Source organism: Pogoniulus pusillus, chromosome 38 (assembly GCF_015220805.1).
Source record: "Pogoniulus pusillus isolate bPogPus1 chromosome 38, bPogPus1.pri, whole genome shotgun sequence".
Classification (NCBI taxonomy): domain Eukaryota; kingdom Metazoa; phylum Chordata; class Aves; order Piciformes; family Lybiidae; genus Pogoniulus; species Pogoniulus pusillus.
The window spans coordinates 4,168,335-4,181,295 of NC_087301.1; the positions used below are offsets into that span (position 1 = coordinate 4,168,335).

The window sequence follows — 12,961 nt, forward strand, 5'->3', positions numbered from 1 at the left end:
AGAAGGGAGAGAGCTGGGGGAGAGTACAGGCAGCTTGCAATCTCGCAAGACAAAATTCATTCGCTACTGGGCAATTCTTTGTGCACATCATCAGGCAGATGAATGGGCTTGGCTGCCATTGAGAAACAGATCCTGGGGCCACGGGGACAGCCAAAGCATTTGTCACTGACAAAGGGCTGCCCCACAGATCTGTTATTGCTGTGCCAGGCTCACGCAGCCTGACATCTATATCCAGTCTGCACACAGCTGGAGAGGTAACAGAGACAAAGGGAGGATGCAGTCCTCATGGATTCTCAAAGCATGCAACCACCTTCAGGAATGCTACCAGACTTAGCACCACTGAGAAAGTATTTCTTCAAAGCCCACAGGAAAACAGACTTTCCAGGTTTGGGTCCCAGATATTTGAGGAGGCTTCTCACTGCCACAGAGCTGATTATTGGATTTCAAATTCACCAGCACAGCAAAGCCATCCAAATACAATTCTGGGAGGAAGATGAAGAGATTTCACAGGGGAATTGAATAAAACAAGGTCCCTCAGCAGAACAACCCTTGTGCAAAATGTCCAGAGTCCCTTTTCTGCCTCTCCTCATTACCTATTACATTTCTTTCTTTAAAGGAACAAGCAACCAAACAACAAAAATCCCAAGCCTCCACCTCATTATTTCTATGATGCTCTTTTGTTATTTTCCCCTTTCTCTACCTAGCTGATGAAATGCTCTTTTGGGACCAATTGCAGGTTTGATCTTAAAGAATTCACAAAAAAGGAAAACCACAAAGAAACAAACAACTTTCTAAATAACATTTATCTGGGGGGAAATGTATTCCCACTTCCTAATAAAACAGAAGAATCAGCTTATTTTGCACTAAACTTCAGCAGATTTCTGAAGCCATTTGCTGATCCAACACTGATCAGAGATCCATAGAACAGTTTGTGTTGGAAGAGACCTTAAAAATCATCCAGTTCCAACCCCTCTGCCATGGGCAGGGTCACCTTCTGCTAGCCCAGGTTGTTTATCCAGCCTGGCCTTGAACACCTTCAGGGAGGGGGCACCTACAACCTGCCTGGGCAATGTGTTCCTGTTACAGATCAGAAGGAGCCATTTTCTCCATCCATGAAGAGCAACAGATGGAGGAAGCTTTTGGGCACACCCTGCGCACTGGGATGTTCTCACCACTGCAGAGAGCAAGCAGGCTCAGTGAAACAGCCTCCCAGTAGCTGCAGAGCCACGATGACAAAAACAAAGAGAGAGGAAAGGGGCAGGTTCTCTCCCATCTGGCTAAACTCCAGCAAGAGCATTTAGATTTGCAGGCTGCTCAAAACCCAAACCTGTTGCAAAGTTATTTCCTCTCCCTCTTTCCAGCTAAAACTTAATTATCTGCTTCTGCTTTACATGTGACCCAGGAGCTCTGCTGAGAGAAAGCCTCCTCCAGGAAGGCTGCTGCTGTCAAAACAAGTCCTGAGCAGCACCCAGTGCCTCTTCCCCTCTGCCTGGCACCCACCAGGCAGCGTTACAGTATCTCATAACCAGGCAAGCACGTTTCACACTACCAGGAAAGAAGTGTTTTTTCTGGCCTAAATCAGAGACTGTGGGTCTGGATGACTAGGGCCAGAGTATAGCCAGATAGCCCATCTGTGGAGGGGGAGTCAAAGAAACACCACAGCAGGTGCAGGCACCAAAACTCCAGAGCTAATATCTCACTGATGAGTGCAAAAGCTGATAATAAGTCTACTAAAAGGAAAAGGGAGAGGAGGTCAAGGTTTGCTATGCAATACTTAGAGCTGAAGTTGCACTGGTTAACATCCAAAGTAAACAACACTCCAGCATTTAAAGTTATCCCCACCATTCCTGCATCTTTCCATTCTGGAAGAAGAGAAAAGCCTGCCTGCTTTGGGAGTTTTTCCCCCTACCCTTCCCCTTTCCCACCCCCAGTATTACAGTGGTTTATTCTCCCAACAGTTTCTGTAATGTGAGTGGGTTGAACATTTTACATAACTTCACAGGCTTGACAGATCTGAGTGTAAGTCTCAGGGCTTTCAGTACTGCTTAAAGAGCTGCAGTGCTTGGCAACATCACACCAAGCAAATGTTGAGTAAGTGTTAGCAAACTGCACACCAAGGCACCCACCACTGCAGCAATGAAACCAGCTAGAGAGCAAAGTTCTTTCAGACCACGTCCTCATTTCTCAACTATCACAGACTTACAGATTGCATTGGGTTGAGAAGGACCCTCACAGCTCATCTTGTCCAGCCTCCCTGCCGGCAAGCAGGGACACCTCCAACTAGAGCAGGCTGCCCAGGGAGACATCAAGGCTGATCTGAATGTCTCCAGGAATGAGGCCTCAACCACAGCCCTGGGCAACCTGTTCCAGTGTTTCCCTACCCTCATTACAAAGAGCTTCCCTCCTGATAATTCAACCTAAATCTATCCTGCTCCAGTTTCAAACCACTGCCCCTCATCCCATCACTTCAAGCCTTTCTAAACAGTCCCTCCCCAACCTTCCTATAGGTCCTCTTCAGATATCAAAATGTAGCTTTAAGGTCTCCCTGGAGCCTTCTCTCTTCTCCAGGCTGAATGGCCCCAACTCTCTCAGCCTGTCCCCATAGGAGAGATTCTCCATCCCTTTGATCATCTCTGTGGCCCTTCACTGGACCCACTCCAACAGGTCCATGTCTCCCTTACACCAGGAGATTTCCTACTGTTGAAGGTTCTATAGTAACTCAAGAGTAGAGAAGAAGTCTGCCACAGAGGTATCCATTTTAACTGTGCACTACAGACTTGGATGCATCCTTCCAACAAATAGAATCCCACAACAATTGCAAGCAGCTCTCTCTGCAGTATCCCCATAGCACCTTCACCAGCCAAAATGATTGAGCTTGTTGGTTGGCTAAGATCAGATCTGCACCCACACGAACCACTTCTGCTACTCAAACCGCAGGGACTGTGCAAGGCAAACCACAACCTATCATTTTGTGTCTCTCAACAGACAGCAAGAACAAATTGCCAACTGGAGAGCTGCAGCTCACCACGAGGAGATCTCAAAGCTAAGCACTTTTATCTTTGACACAGAACTATTTCTTAGAAACCAGCATTCCCCCACTTCCTTAACATTTAGGAAATTCACTCCCATAAATTCATCCCCTTCTATTACACTTCCTCCTGAGTATTTTTTTTTCCAAAGTTGCTATGGTGCTGCTTAGCTAAGTCAGGTTATTGATGGTTATACAGCAGGAACAAAAAAAAAAAACCCAACATACATCATTCTTTTAAAACCAGAAGTTATTTGAGAACAGCAGCTTGCTTTTGGCTGATATTCCTCCCTAGCTTGGGCCATCACAGAATGATGATGTTGCAGAAGGCAGAAATAAATACCTTATCAACACAGAGCAGAAACCAGCACTATTTTCTTACTTGCAAGCACCAACTCCAAAAAGACACTTCACAGAAGTGGCTCAAATATGAGACTTGATGTCACTCCAACCAGAGCAACATTTTGGAAGGCATTACAACAGCTGAAAGTTTTCTGGTCCTGACCAGACCCACACAGCTTGCTCAAGGAACAGATACTCTCAGGCACCAAATATATATTCAGCCCTCCACAGAAAAATGAACAGTTGCAGCCCTGGCTTGTCAGGGTTTATTGCCTTAAGCCAGCTGGTCTCAGATCCTGACGGCTGATCTCAGTCCCTGATGGCTGCCATGTGCCTTCTGAATGCACTGGCAGACAGGAAACCTCTCTCCTATCTGGCAGTTGCCACCACCTCTCCCATTTCTCTCCCTCTCACTCATTTCCTATTGGCTTTCTCATCATCTTACACTGCAGCTTTTTCCTATTTCCTTTTTCTCCTCACTCGTTATAGCTTCCCTTCTTCATTTCTCTTCTCCTTTTTCCAACACTTTTCTGGCAGCTTTGATCTCAGTCTCTGCTCACTGGAATATTCCTTTACACCTGGGTGCAACAGAAGCCTGCACTGGTGCCTGTGTGCCACAGGAGTGCTGAGAGGAGATGCCTCGTCTGATGCGCTGCCAATGAGCTACACTCACAGCCACTATCATAACAGGGCAAAAAGGCTTGCAAGCAGCCATCAGATACTTTAGGTGAGCCTGCAGGTTGCAGCTTGTATGTTTAGGGGAGTGGCAGACTCACAATCCTGTACCCGTCTCGCATCAGCCCAGTGCTTTATTACATAGATGGGTCTTTTCCTCCAGACAGGGAAATGTTTGCTCAGGTCAATTTGGGTCCCACCTAAGCTTTACAATCCCCTTCCAGCACTACAGAACCATGGAATGGTTTGGATTGGAAAGGGCCCCAAAGATGATCTAGTTTCAACTCCCCTGCCACGGGCAGGACACCTCCCACTAGACTAAGTTGTTCAAGGCCTCATCCATCCTGGCCTTAAGCACCTCCAGGGAAGGGGCATCCATGACCTCCCAGGTTAACCTGTTCCAGTGACTCACTACCCTCACCATAAAGAATTTCTTCCTAACCTCCAGTCTATATCTGTCCTCCTCCATTCCCTCTCATCCTATCCGATACTGACCTTCCAGTATCTGAAGTGGGCTACAAAAAAGCTGGGGAGAGACCTTTAAGGCTCTTAGGGAGTGAAAGGACTAGGGAGAAGGGAGCAAAGCTGGAGGTGGGGAGATTGAGACTGGATGTGAGGAAGGAGTTCTTCAGCATGAGAGTGGTGAGAGCCTGGAAGGAGGTCAGATTACCAAGAACAAGACCACAGGGAGGTGGTTGAGGCCCCATGGCTGGAGGTGTTTAAGGCCAGGCTGGATAAGGCTCTGGCCAGTCTGATGTAGGGTAGGGTGTCACTGCCAATGGCAAGGGGGTTGGAACTGGATGATCCTTGTGGTCCCTTCCAACACTGATTCTATGATCAGAACAAGACTTTGTCAAAAGTCCCTTCCCTGCTTTCTTGCACTTCCAGTCTCCCTGAAGCCTTCTTTTCTCCAGGCTGAACATCCCCAACTCCCTCAGCCTGTCCCCATAAAGGAAGTGCTATCAGGAGGATGGAGACTCCCCTTTATAACGGGTCATATGGAAAAGAGAAGGGGTGATAGGGACAAGTTCCTGCTGGGACATTCCCATTGGGCTCCAAGAGAAAATGTGCCAGATGTTGGGAAAAAAAAAACACACACAAGCAGTGGAGTCCCCCACATCAGACAGTTCTAAGACTCAGCCTGACAGGGTGCTGGGCCAGTTAATTTCACCTACACCATCACCCAGACAGGGTGGATCAGACGATCCTTGAGGTCCCTTGCAACCTGACATTCTGTGAACCTGTGAAACTATTTCAAGTGCAGAAACTCCTGTGCTACACCTTAGGATCTTTTCCACTTCAGGTATCCATGCCTAGGAAGGACACCAATCATTTGCCTTTCCAGTTCCAGAGCAATTTAATGAGGCACCTCACCAACTGACATCACAGAGCCCAGAAGTTTCAGTGTTGTCAAAACAAAGCTTAAAAATAGCCACAAAGATAATATTTAAGCATTTGCCAACAGATGTAAACAGCAACATTTCTTATTTACCAGACTGTGCTAAAAGATGGAGCTATGCAACAAAGGCTCCTCCTGCCCCTTGATCTTCCAAGCCAGACACAATACTGAAAACACTCAAAGAAAGGCTGTGGAGTAACACTAAAGAGTAAAGCGACTTTTAATAAAGGATTTGTCAATGTCTCGGGCCCAACATTGTTTGTTTTGACTATTTATACTTAGGCTTACATTTCAAACATCAGGACATTGTTTTTTCCTGTCATTTTTAATGTATTTATTTTTAAGTGTTTTTCTTTTAAAAGAAAAATGAGTAAACCTTGTCTCTTCCTGTCTTTTTTCCCCCCCCCCCCCAAGTGTGCTGTTCCTATTTTGGATATATCCTGCCTTGTATTTTATCCCTTGTATATTCTTGATCAAACACTGCATGGTTTACAACCCTTTTCGGTTTACTACTTGGCCATTGCTTCCCTTCTCCTTATTTTAAGGCCTCTTACATTAAGATGTTATATTATCTACATCCAAGCTCCTGATCCTTAGTTTAACCAAGCTGAGACGCAGCCTAACACTTCCATTCTTTAAACCTAACAATTATCCAGAACAAGACCACAAAGCACAGTACCACCTACCCCAAAGCATGCATTTGACTCGATTTTCTCTTGGTGCTATTGACATCTCTTACACAAGAAAGATCTCTTTATCTCCAAGTAGATAAAATATCAGGACTAGAAGGAACAAAGGGAGAGTGCTTAGGCAGAGGAGTATTTGCAGAGCCCTAAGGATGATACAAGAACATTTTTATAAGCATGCTTGATCACCCAGTCTAGAAACAAAAGGATAATACAAATGGGATTCATTAAGAGGTCTCCTACTGCTAATTTTCAGAGGGGAGGAAGAGGCATTCAATGAGAAAGCTGCAGGATAAAGCCTTGAAAGCAAGAGCCTAAGCTTATCTTTCAAGCGGCACAGCCAACATACTTGCCCAGTGTCATGGTTTAACCAAGGACACCTGGTGACCCAGAAGGACCACCAAGAGGTTTAAGTGAAGAATTCAGTCTCCAGACAGAGGCAAACACTGCTCCTCTTTGAGCCACTTTGTATAGCTACAAGCTACAGCACTGGGCTGGCTAGAGTGGGGGGCTTGCAGCTGTAACCACGAAGGGCAAACAATCTGCCCAGAACATTGTGGAAAAAATGGAAGGTAAAACAGTTAAAGTAGAAAATCCTGTTGTTTATACTCCACAGCTTCTTCAGAAGGCAAAGAAACAGAAGCAGGCACTGAAGCTATTCACAGAATAGAAATCACATAAAATGCTTAAGGCACAAACTCACCAGGAGACCCCACTTGAAATAATCAAAAGATCTTGGAATATAGTCATAAAATATGGAAAACAACTGGTACAGGTGTCTGCAGCTCTTTCCTCAGGCAAATAAATACATGAATGCTCTACACTACCTTCAGATGGACTGCCAAATAATCTTCAGTGCCTAAATCACTGCTTTTACACCATGATACACAACAGTGCTGAAAGCAAACTGAAGACTGCTTTGATTTCCAGCAGGAAGACTGTAGCCAATGCTGCCACCCTCAAGGATCAAGAAATTCTGCACCTATATGGGTCATGCTCAACACAGAACTCAGCCTCATAAAGACTGGTCTGAGAAGATCACAAATGAACACCCACAAAGCTCACCAGCAACTTCTGCTCCAAGGCTCAGATGCATATTCCTTCACAGGCGTCTCTAAATAGGATGGCAGCAGGCATTAACAGAACAGCACAGGGACCTTAAAACATGCCAATGTGCACAAAATTGGCCACGGGAGGAAAGGGGAGGGACACAGCACAGAGAGGACAACCCACAAGTGATAGCCAGTGGTTGTGCCAAGGCACTACCAGCACTCAAACACTACTGCAATGACTCTGTAGGAGTTTGCTGCAAAAGACACTACTTCAGCCTGGAAAAGCCAGAGAGGTCCCCTCCATCCTGCAGCAGGGTTTCTGTTTCACGTTCACCTAGGCCCCTGTGGATATCACTCAAAGATCTCAGATTATCACCATGCACTTCTCCAGCCTTTTCATTCCACCCCTCACTCCCCTCCAGGCTTTCCATAGCTAGTTCTGGGGAATATTTGTTTCGCCACTAAACATATCACACCTTAATTCCTGCAGATCTGGACAAGATTTATAGGACTCTAAAACTGAAGTAGTTCACATCCCGGTCCCATTCCTAATCTACCCATTGCAAGCACTAATAAATACTATAATAGGAGTTATGTGCACTGGGAGAATTATACAATTGAGCTAACAGATGAAATATCACTCCTGCCTCCACCCAAATAATCATGACGCCCACAGCTCTATTCAAAACTAGAAAATCAAGCTCACCTCAACTTCTGTCTCCTGTAAAAACCCTAATAAACTATGCAGACTGAACTGGTAGCGTTTGCTTCCCAGCCAATAGTAAACATCCCAGGCAGCACTGTAACAGCTTCAGTAAAAGCAAAATAAAACAAAAAGAAAGAATTTCCGCACAGGCTACATCAGCTGCTGACCTGCAGGCACAGCGAAGGCACAACGCTGTGAAGCTCAGTGCTGTTTATTACCTGCAGGGAGGCTGTAGCCAGGTGAGGTTGGGCTCTTCTGCCAGGCAACCAGGGACAGAGTCACAAATTGTGCCAGGGGAGGTCTAGGCTGGATGTTAGGAGGAAGCTGTTGGCAGAGAGAGGGGTTGGCAGTGGAATGGGCTGCCCAGGGAGGTGCTGGAGTCACCATCCCTGGAGGTGTTGAAGTCAAGCCTGGCTGGGGCACTTAGTGCCATGGTCTGGTTGATTGGCTAGGGCTGGGTGCTAGGCTGGGCTGGCTGAGCTCGGAGCTCTCTTCCAACCTGCTTGATTCTATGATTTGCCTCCATGACTACTACACTTTTCAGTCCACAGAAACACAGGCTCACTTTCCATAAATAACATAGAATGGTTTGGGTTGGAAGGGACCATAAAGATGATCTAATTTCAAACCCCTGCTGTGGGCAGGGACATCTTCCACTAGAAATATTAGATCTTACGAACTCTGCTGATTGAATGAATGCACAACAGCAGCATCCAGCTTCTCAATGACATTAAGGAGTGACTTTCTATCAAGTTTTTACCCTTACTCTGCCAGAAAAATAAATCCCTTTTCCCCCACAATGCAATTAAAGCAGTCCTAGTTACTACACAGGCTTACAAACGGCCAAAGACAGGGAAAGTGCATCTGAGGAGATAAGAAACAATTAGGGTCTACTTTAGTACCAAGTCAGAAGCAAATCACTAATTAAAACTTCTCAAGGGTAATTAGGTGGAAATTCTACCTCTCCTATTTTCCAATCATAGCAACAGAAACTACAACAGAGTTATAAATAAAACTCATTTGCAAGTAAGTGCATAGGAAGAGTTATCAGTTCCTCAGCGAGGTCCTGTGAAAGCAGCAAAAGCCTCCACTCTTTTATTGTGCTTTAATAAACAGAGAGGAACATAAAGCAAGTTCTGCAGCCGTGCAATTGCTCAACTCTGCAGCGTGTTTGGAACGGCTACAGGAAGATAAATACAGTTAACTCCGACCCAAAAATCAAATGAGACAAGAAAAATTAATCACACACAAATATTTCTTTAGTGTCATAACAGGATACAGCAGAGTTCTGATCATCCTTTAACGGCCAAGCAGAGCCTGCAAATGGCTGAATTTCATCCCGGCCCCACTCTGTCCTTGCAAAGAATCAAACCCTTATCTCGCTCTGCCACAAACGGCAGAACAGAGCAACGCCCAGAGTCAGCCCCACGGTGTCTGGGCCAGAGGAGCGCTGCAGTGAGCACTGCAGGCACACTCGTGTGCAGTTCCACAGAAGAAACAGGAAAACACCTCCTCTAACACGCCCTACTCAGGGTGAGGGGCCAAAGCTGGCCTTAGATGGTCACTGTAGTCCAGTCTCCTCCTTCCAAAAACCTGACAGCACAAAACAGCATCCTGCAGCAGAAATCCAACCTAGCTCTGGAAAGTAGACAACAAGCTGAGGAAGAACAATAGAAACATTCAGGGCACAAGGTATGGCTTACCTCACCTAAACCAATCTATCTGAAAGGACGCTGGAGGGAGGTGGGGATCAGTCTCTAGCATCAAGTGATAGGTCGAGAAGAAATGGCTTGAAATTGTGCCAGAGGAGGTTTAGGCTAGAGATGAGGAAAATCTTCTTTGCTGCAAGATTGGCCAGGGATTGGAACAGGCTGCCCAGGGAAGCAGAGGAGTAACCATCCCTGGAGGTGTTCCAAGAAACGTGTGGATGTGGCACTTGGGGACATGGTTTAAAGGCCACAGTGGTGCTGGGTTGATGGTTGGAGTGGATGATCGTAGAGGCCTTTTACAACCAAAACTATTCAATGATTCTATAAATCCAGAACTGGTACTTTGCTATTCACCTGACCTGATTTTGGACACTTACTTTAATGGAAGAAATGGTCCCCTTGATGTGCCTATTTTCTTCCACAAAGGCAGTGTAACTGAACAGCTCAGAGATGTCTACCTGAAAGACTTATTCAACAGGCAAGATAAATGGCAACTTAGGAGGCCTCTAAACCAACACAACGTGGCTAAGAGAGGATTAGATTAAAAGGGTGTAAATGTTTACAAACAAAGTTGCAGAGCAATAAAGCTGAAGATGAATTGTTTGATATGGTCTACTGGGCAGCAAGATTAGGAAAAGAAGGTTCTGACAAAGTAAAAGAAGGAAAAAAATGTAAACATCACTGGTTAAAGTTGACTCTCTCATACAACTAGAAGCTGTGTAGGACACCATGGCAATGCTGGACCACTTTTTGCTGAAGTATTACGATACAAGAGATATCTTTTTCTAACAGCAGCCTCCAGACACTGAGCTGCTGACCAGGAACAACATATATTGGAGGTTTCTTCAGCAACTTTGCTAAACAATCATCACACCCTAAGAAGTCTTCATATCCCTTTATCTTTTTAATACTCTTTATTGCCCACTGTCCTCTCTCTTGAGACACTAGAGGAAAAAAAAGAGACAAGAAAATGATGTTGCTTCATGAGACAGCTGGGTTAATAGAGTCCAACTAGGGAATGAAGCAGAACTATCATCAGAATTAACTGGGTTAAGGTTTGATTCACAAACCAGATTACTTCCAGCCACGCAAGAGCTGAACTGGCATGACTGTATTTCAGCATAGTCTCAGACATTAAAACTCGAAGAACTTGAGTGGGGAAAGTGGAAGAAAAAAGTATAAATGGAAAAATAGAGGAAAGGACTTAAAGAAAACATCCTTTATCATATTGCCTACTTATCATATTGCCTACAGAACAGCACTAGAAACAGATTTGCCTACTTATCATACTGCCTACAGAACAGCATTAGAAACAGATACTCATTCATATATATATTTTAGTGCCATAGATTACATCAACAAGAATATTAAAGGCATAAACCATGTGAAGGATGAGACAAGTGCAACATCAAACAGCCACCAAAGCACGTGGTACAACTGCCATCTGAAACTGAAGTGATATAAAAGGAAATATCTGCTGTCTGTAACAGGAATTTAAGCAGCTATACATAAAATGTCCATATGTAAAGCTAACATGAAGGAAAAGAGCCCCACACTACCCTGTCACGTTCATTTGACAGAGATGGAAGCTGAGTTTTTCTGTTTTAAGGCAGTTTCCAACTTGATCTCACCAGGGAAGGTCACTGATAAATACAGAGAGACCTGCACATGTCATATGATTTACACCATGCAGATTGAATGACACTAGAAGCATCAAGTTTATTTATATTGCACCTGCTTTACATTCCAAGGGCTAGGAGCTGGGGATTTAAAGAGGCAAGAGAGAGGTTTCTCGGGCCTAGTGAGAAAGCAGGCTTTTCATCAGTGTACTGCTAGGACAGCAGTGACCAAAAGCTTACCCTCCTTCAGGTCCTGCACAATGCTGCGGGCAAAAATGAGAGGCCTTGCTCCAGACACTAGTAAGTAGATGCCCACATGATGCAAAGGGGCACCACCACCTCACCCAGCGCTCTGGTCAAAGGTTCAGTCAAGGAATAAATGGGCCACAACAACTGAATTCCCTTTGCACCCTCACAGATGGAGTTCCTTCAGGCCAGAGGCGAAGAGCTCTGGCAATGCCAGGTCCTCCTTCCCCACATTCACCCAACCATCACAAAACCCTTGCCACCAGCATGCCCTGACTGCCAGCTGTGGAGACAGCTCTTCCAGTGGCATTAAAAGTCTTTCAAACCAAACCTCGAATGGAACACCAAACAGAAACATCCTCTTGACGTGACCGAAAGCGAAAGGAAATGAGACCTTTTCTGTCTCCACTGAATTTCAGTTCGGCTGCTGAAATTCAATAAGGGACAGAATTTTGTCCTGCTAACGAGCAAATTAAATTCTCTGCCCTCACGCATTTCCCACGCGTCACTCAGCTGCTTCACGGGATGAAAATCCTGTTCCTTTCGAGATCTTGCAACCTGCCACCAGACACAGGCTCTTAAGTGCTTGACAAAATGATCACAAAGCCACTGAAATGCCACCTTCTTTTTACTGTCACTGCCTTGTCACCCGCTCTGCTAGCACAAACAGTACAGAGTCAGTTTCAAAGCGTTAGCACCCTGTGAGCAGCACAGTCATGTACACAGATGGTACAGGACCCTTTCTGCACGGCTCAGGCACTGTGTGGTCTGCAAGACTTATGGAGCCATGAGAAGGCCTAAGTGTAATGAAAAGCACACTCCTGAGAACAGTTGAGAGCCTACAAGGTGATCCTCATCCCTCTCTCCCAGACTTTGATCATAGATACTCAAACTTTAACCACCAAATACACACAACAAAGGAGAACAGAATTAAACAGAAGTTTTTCAGCTTACAAATACAAAAAAGGCATCTTCTCCTCTTGTCCAAAGCCATCATTTCATACTTTTGACTCAAAAGAGCATAAAAGAGATTTCCTATTTGATTTTTTTCCCCTCAGCATAGAAAACATACGTTCTCCTCGTTTCTAAAACACCCCAGCTGTCAATGAAATGAACACGGCAGCAGCTGCAGAGAAGCCCAGAGGCCTGAGCAGGTATCTAAGGCATGGAACAGTGTAATGCTAAGGCCATGTACACACCAGCAGACATTCCTGCTCATCAACTCTCCCTCCTGCCCTCACCTGAAGTGACCTCTCTTCAGAAGGCTTCGACGCTTGACCTAATGACAAGCAAGCACATCCTCCACGCTGATTTTGAGCTCAGACACAAGCTGCACCCTAAACTCGTCACTTTCCCTGCTTAAACTTCTCACAGAAACAGTTCCTCTTGGTGAGCCTTCCAGTACTAACCTGCCCTGGAAGCCGAATTACAATCCCTGGCTCTTAAAGTCAACCTAACAGGCTTGAAAGCAGTTGGACTTGAAAGACTTCAGTCTCAAA

General features: G+C 45.3%; 1 protein-coding gene across 3 annotated transcripts in view; it reads right to left on the reverse strand.

Annotated features, from left to right (window-relative positions):
• ARHGEF12 (Rho guanine nucleotide exchange factor 12) overlaps positions 1-12,961 on the reverse strand; it is an 84,687-nt gene that overhangs the window by 70,347 nt on the left and 1,379 nt on the right. The gene's annotated exons all lie outside the window — the stretch shown is intronic.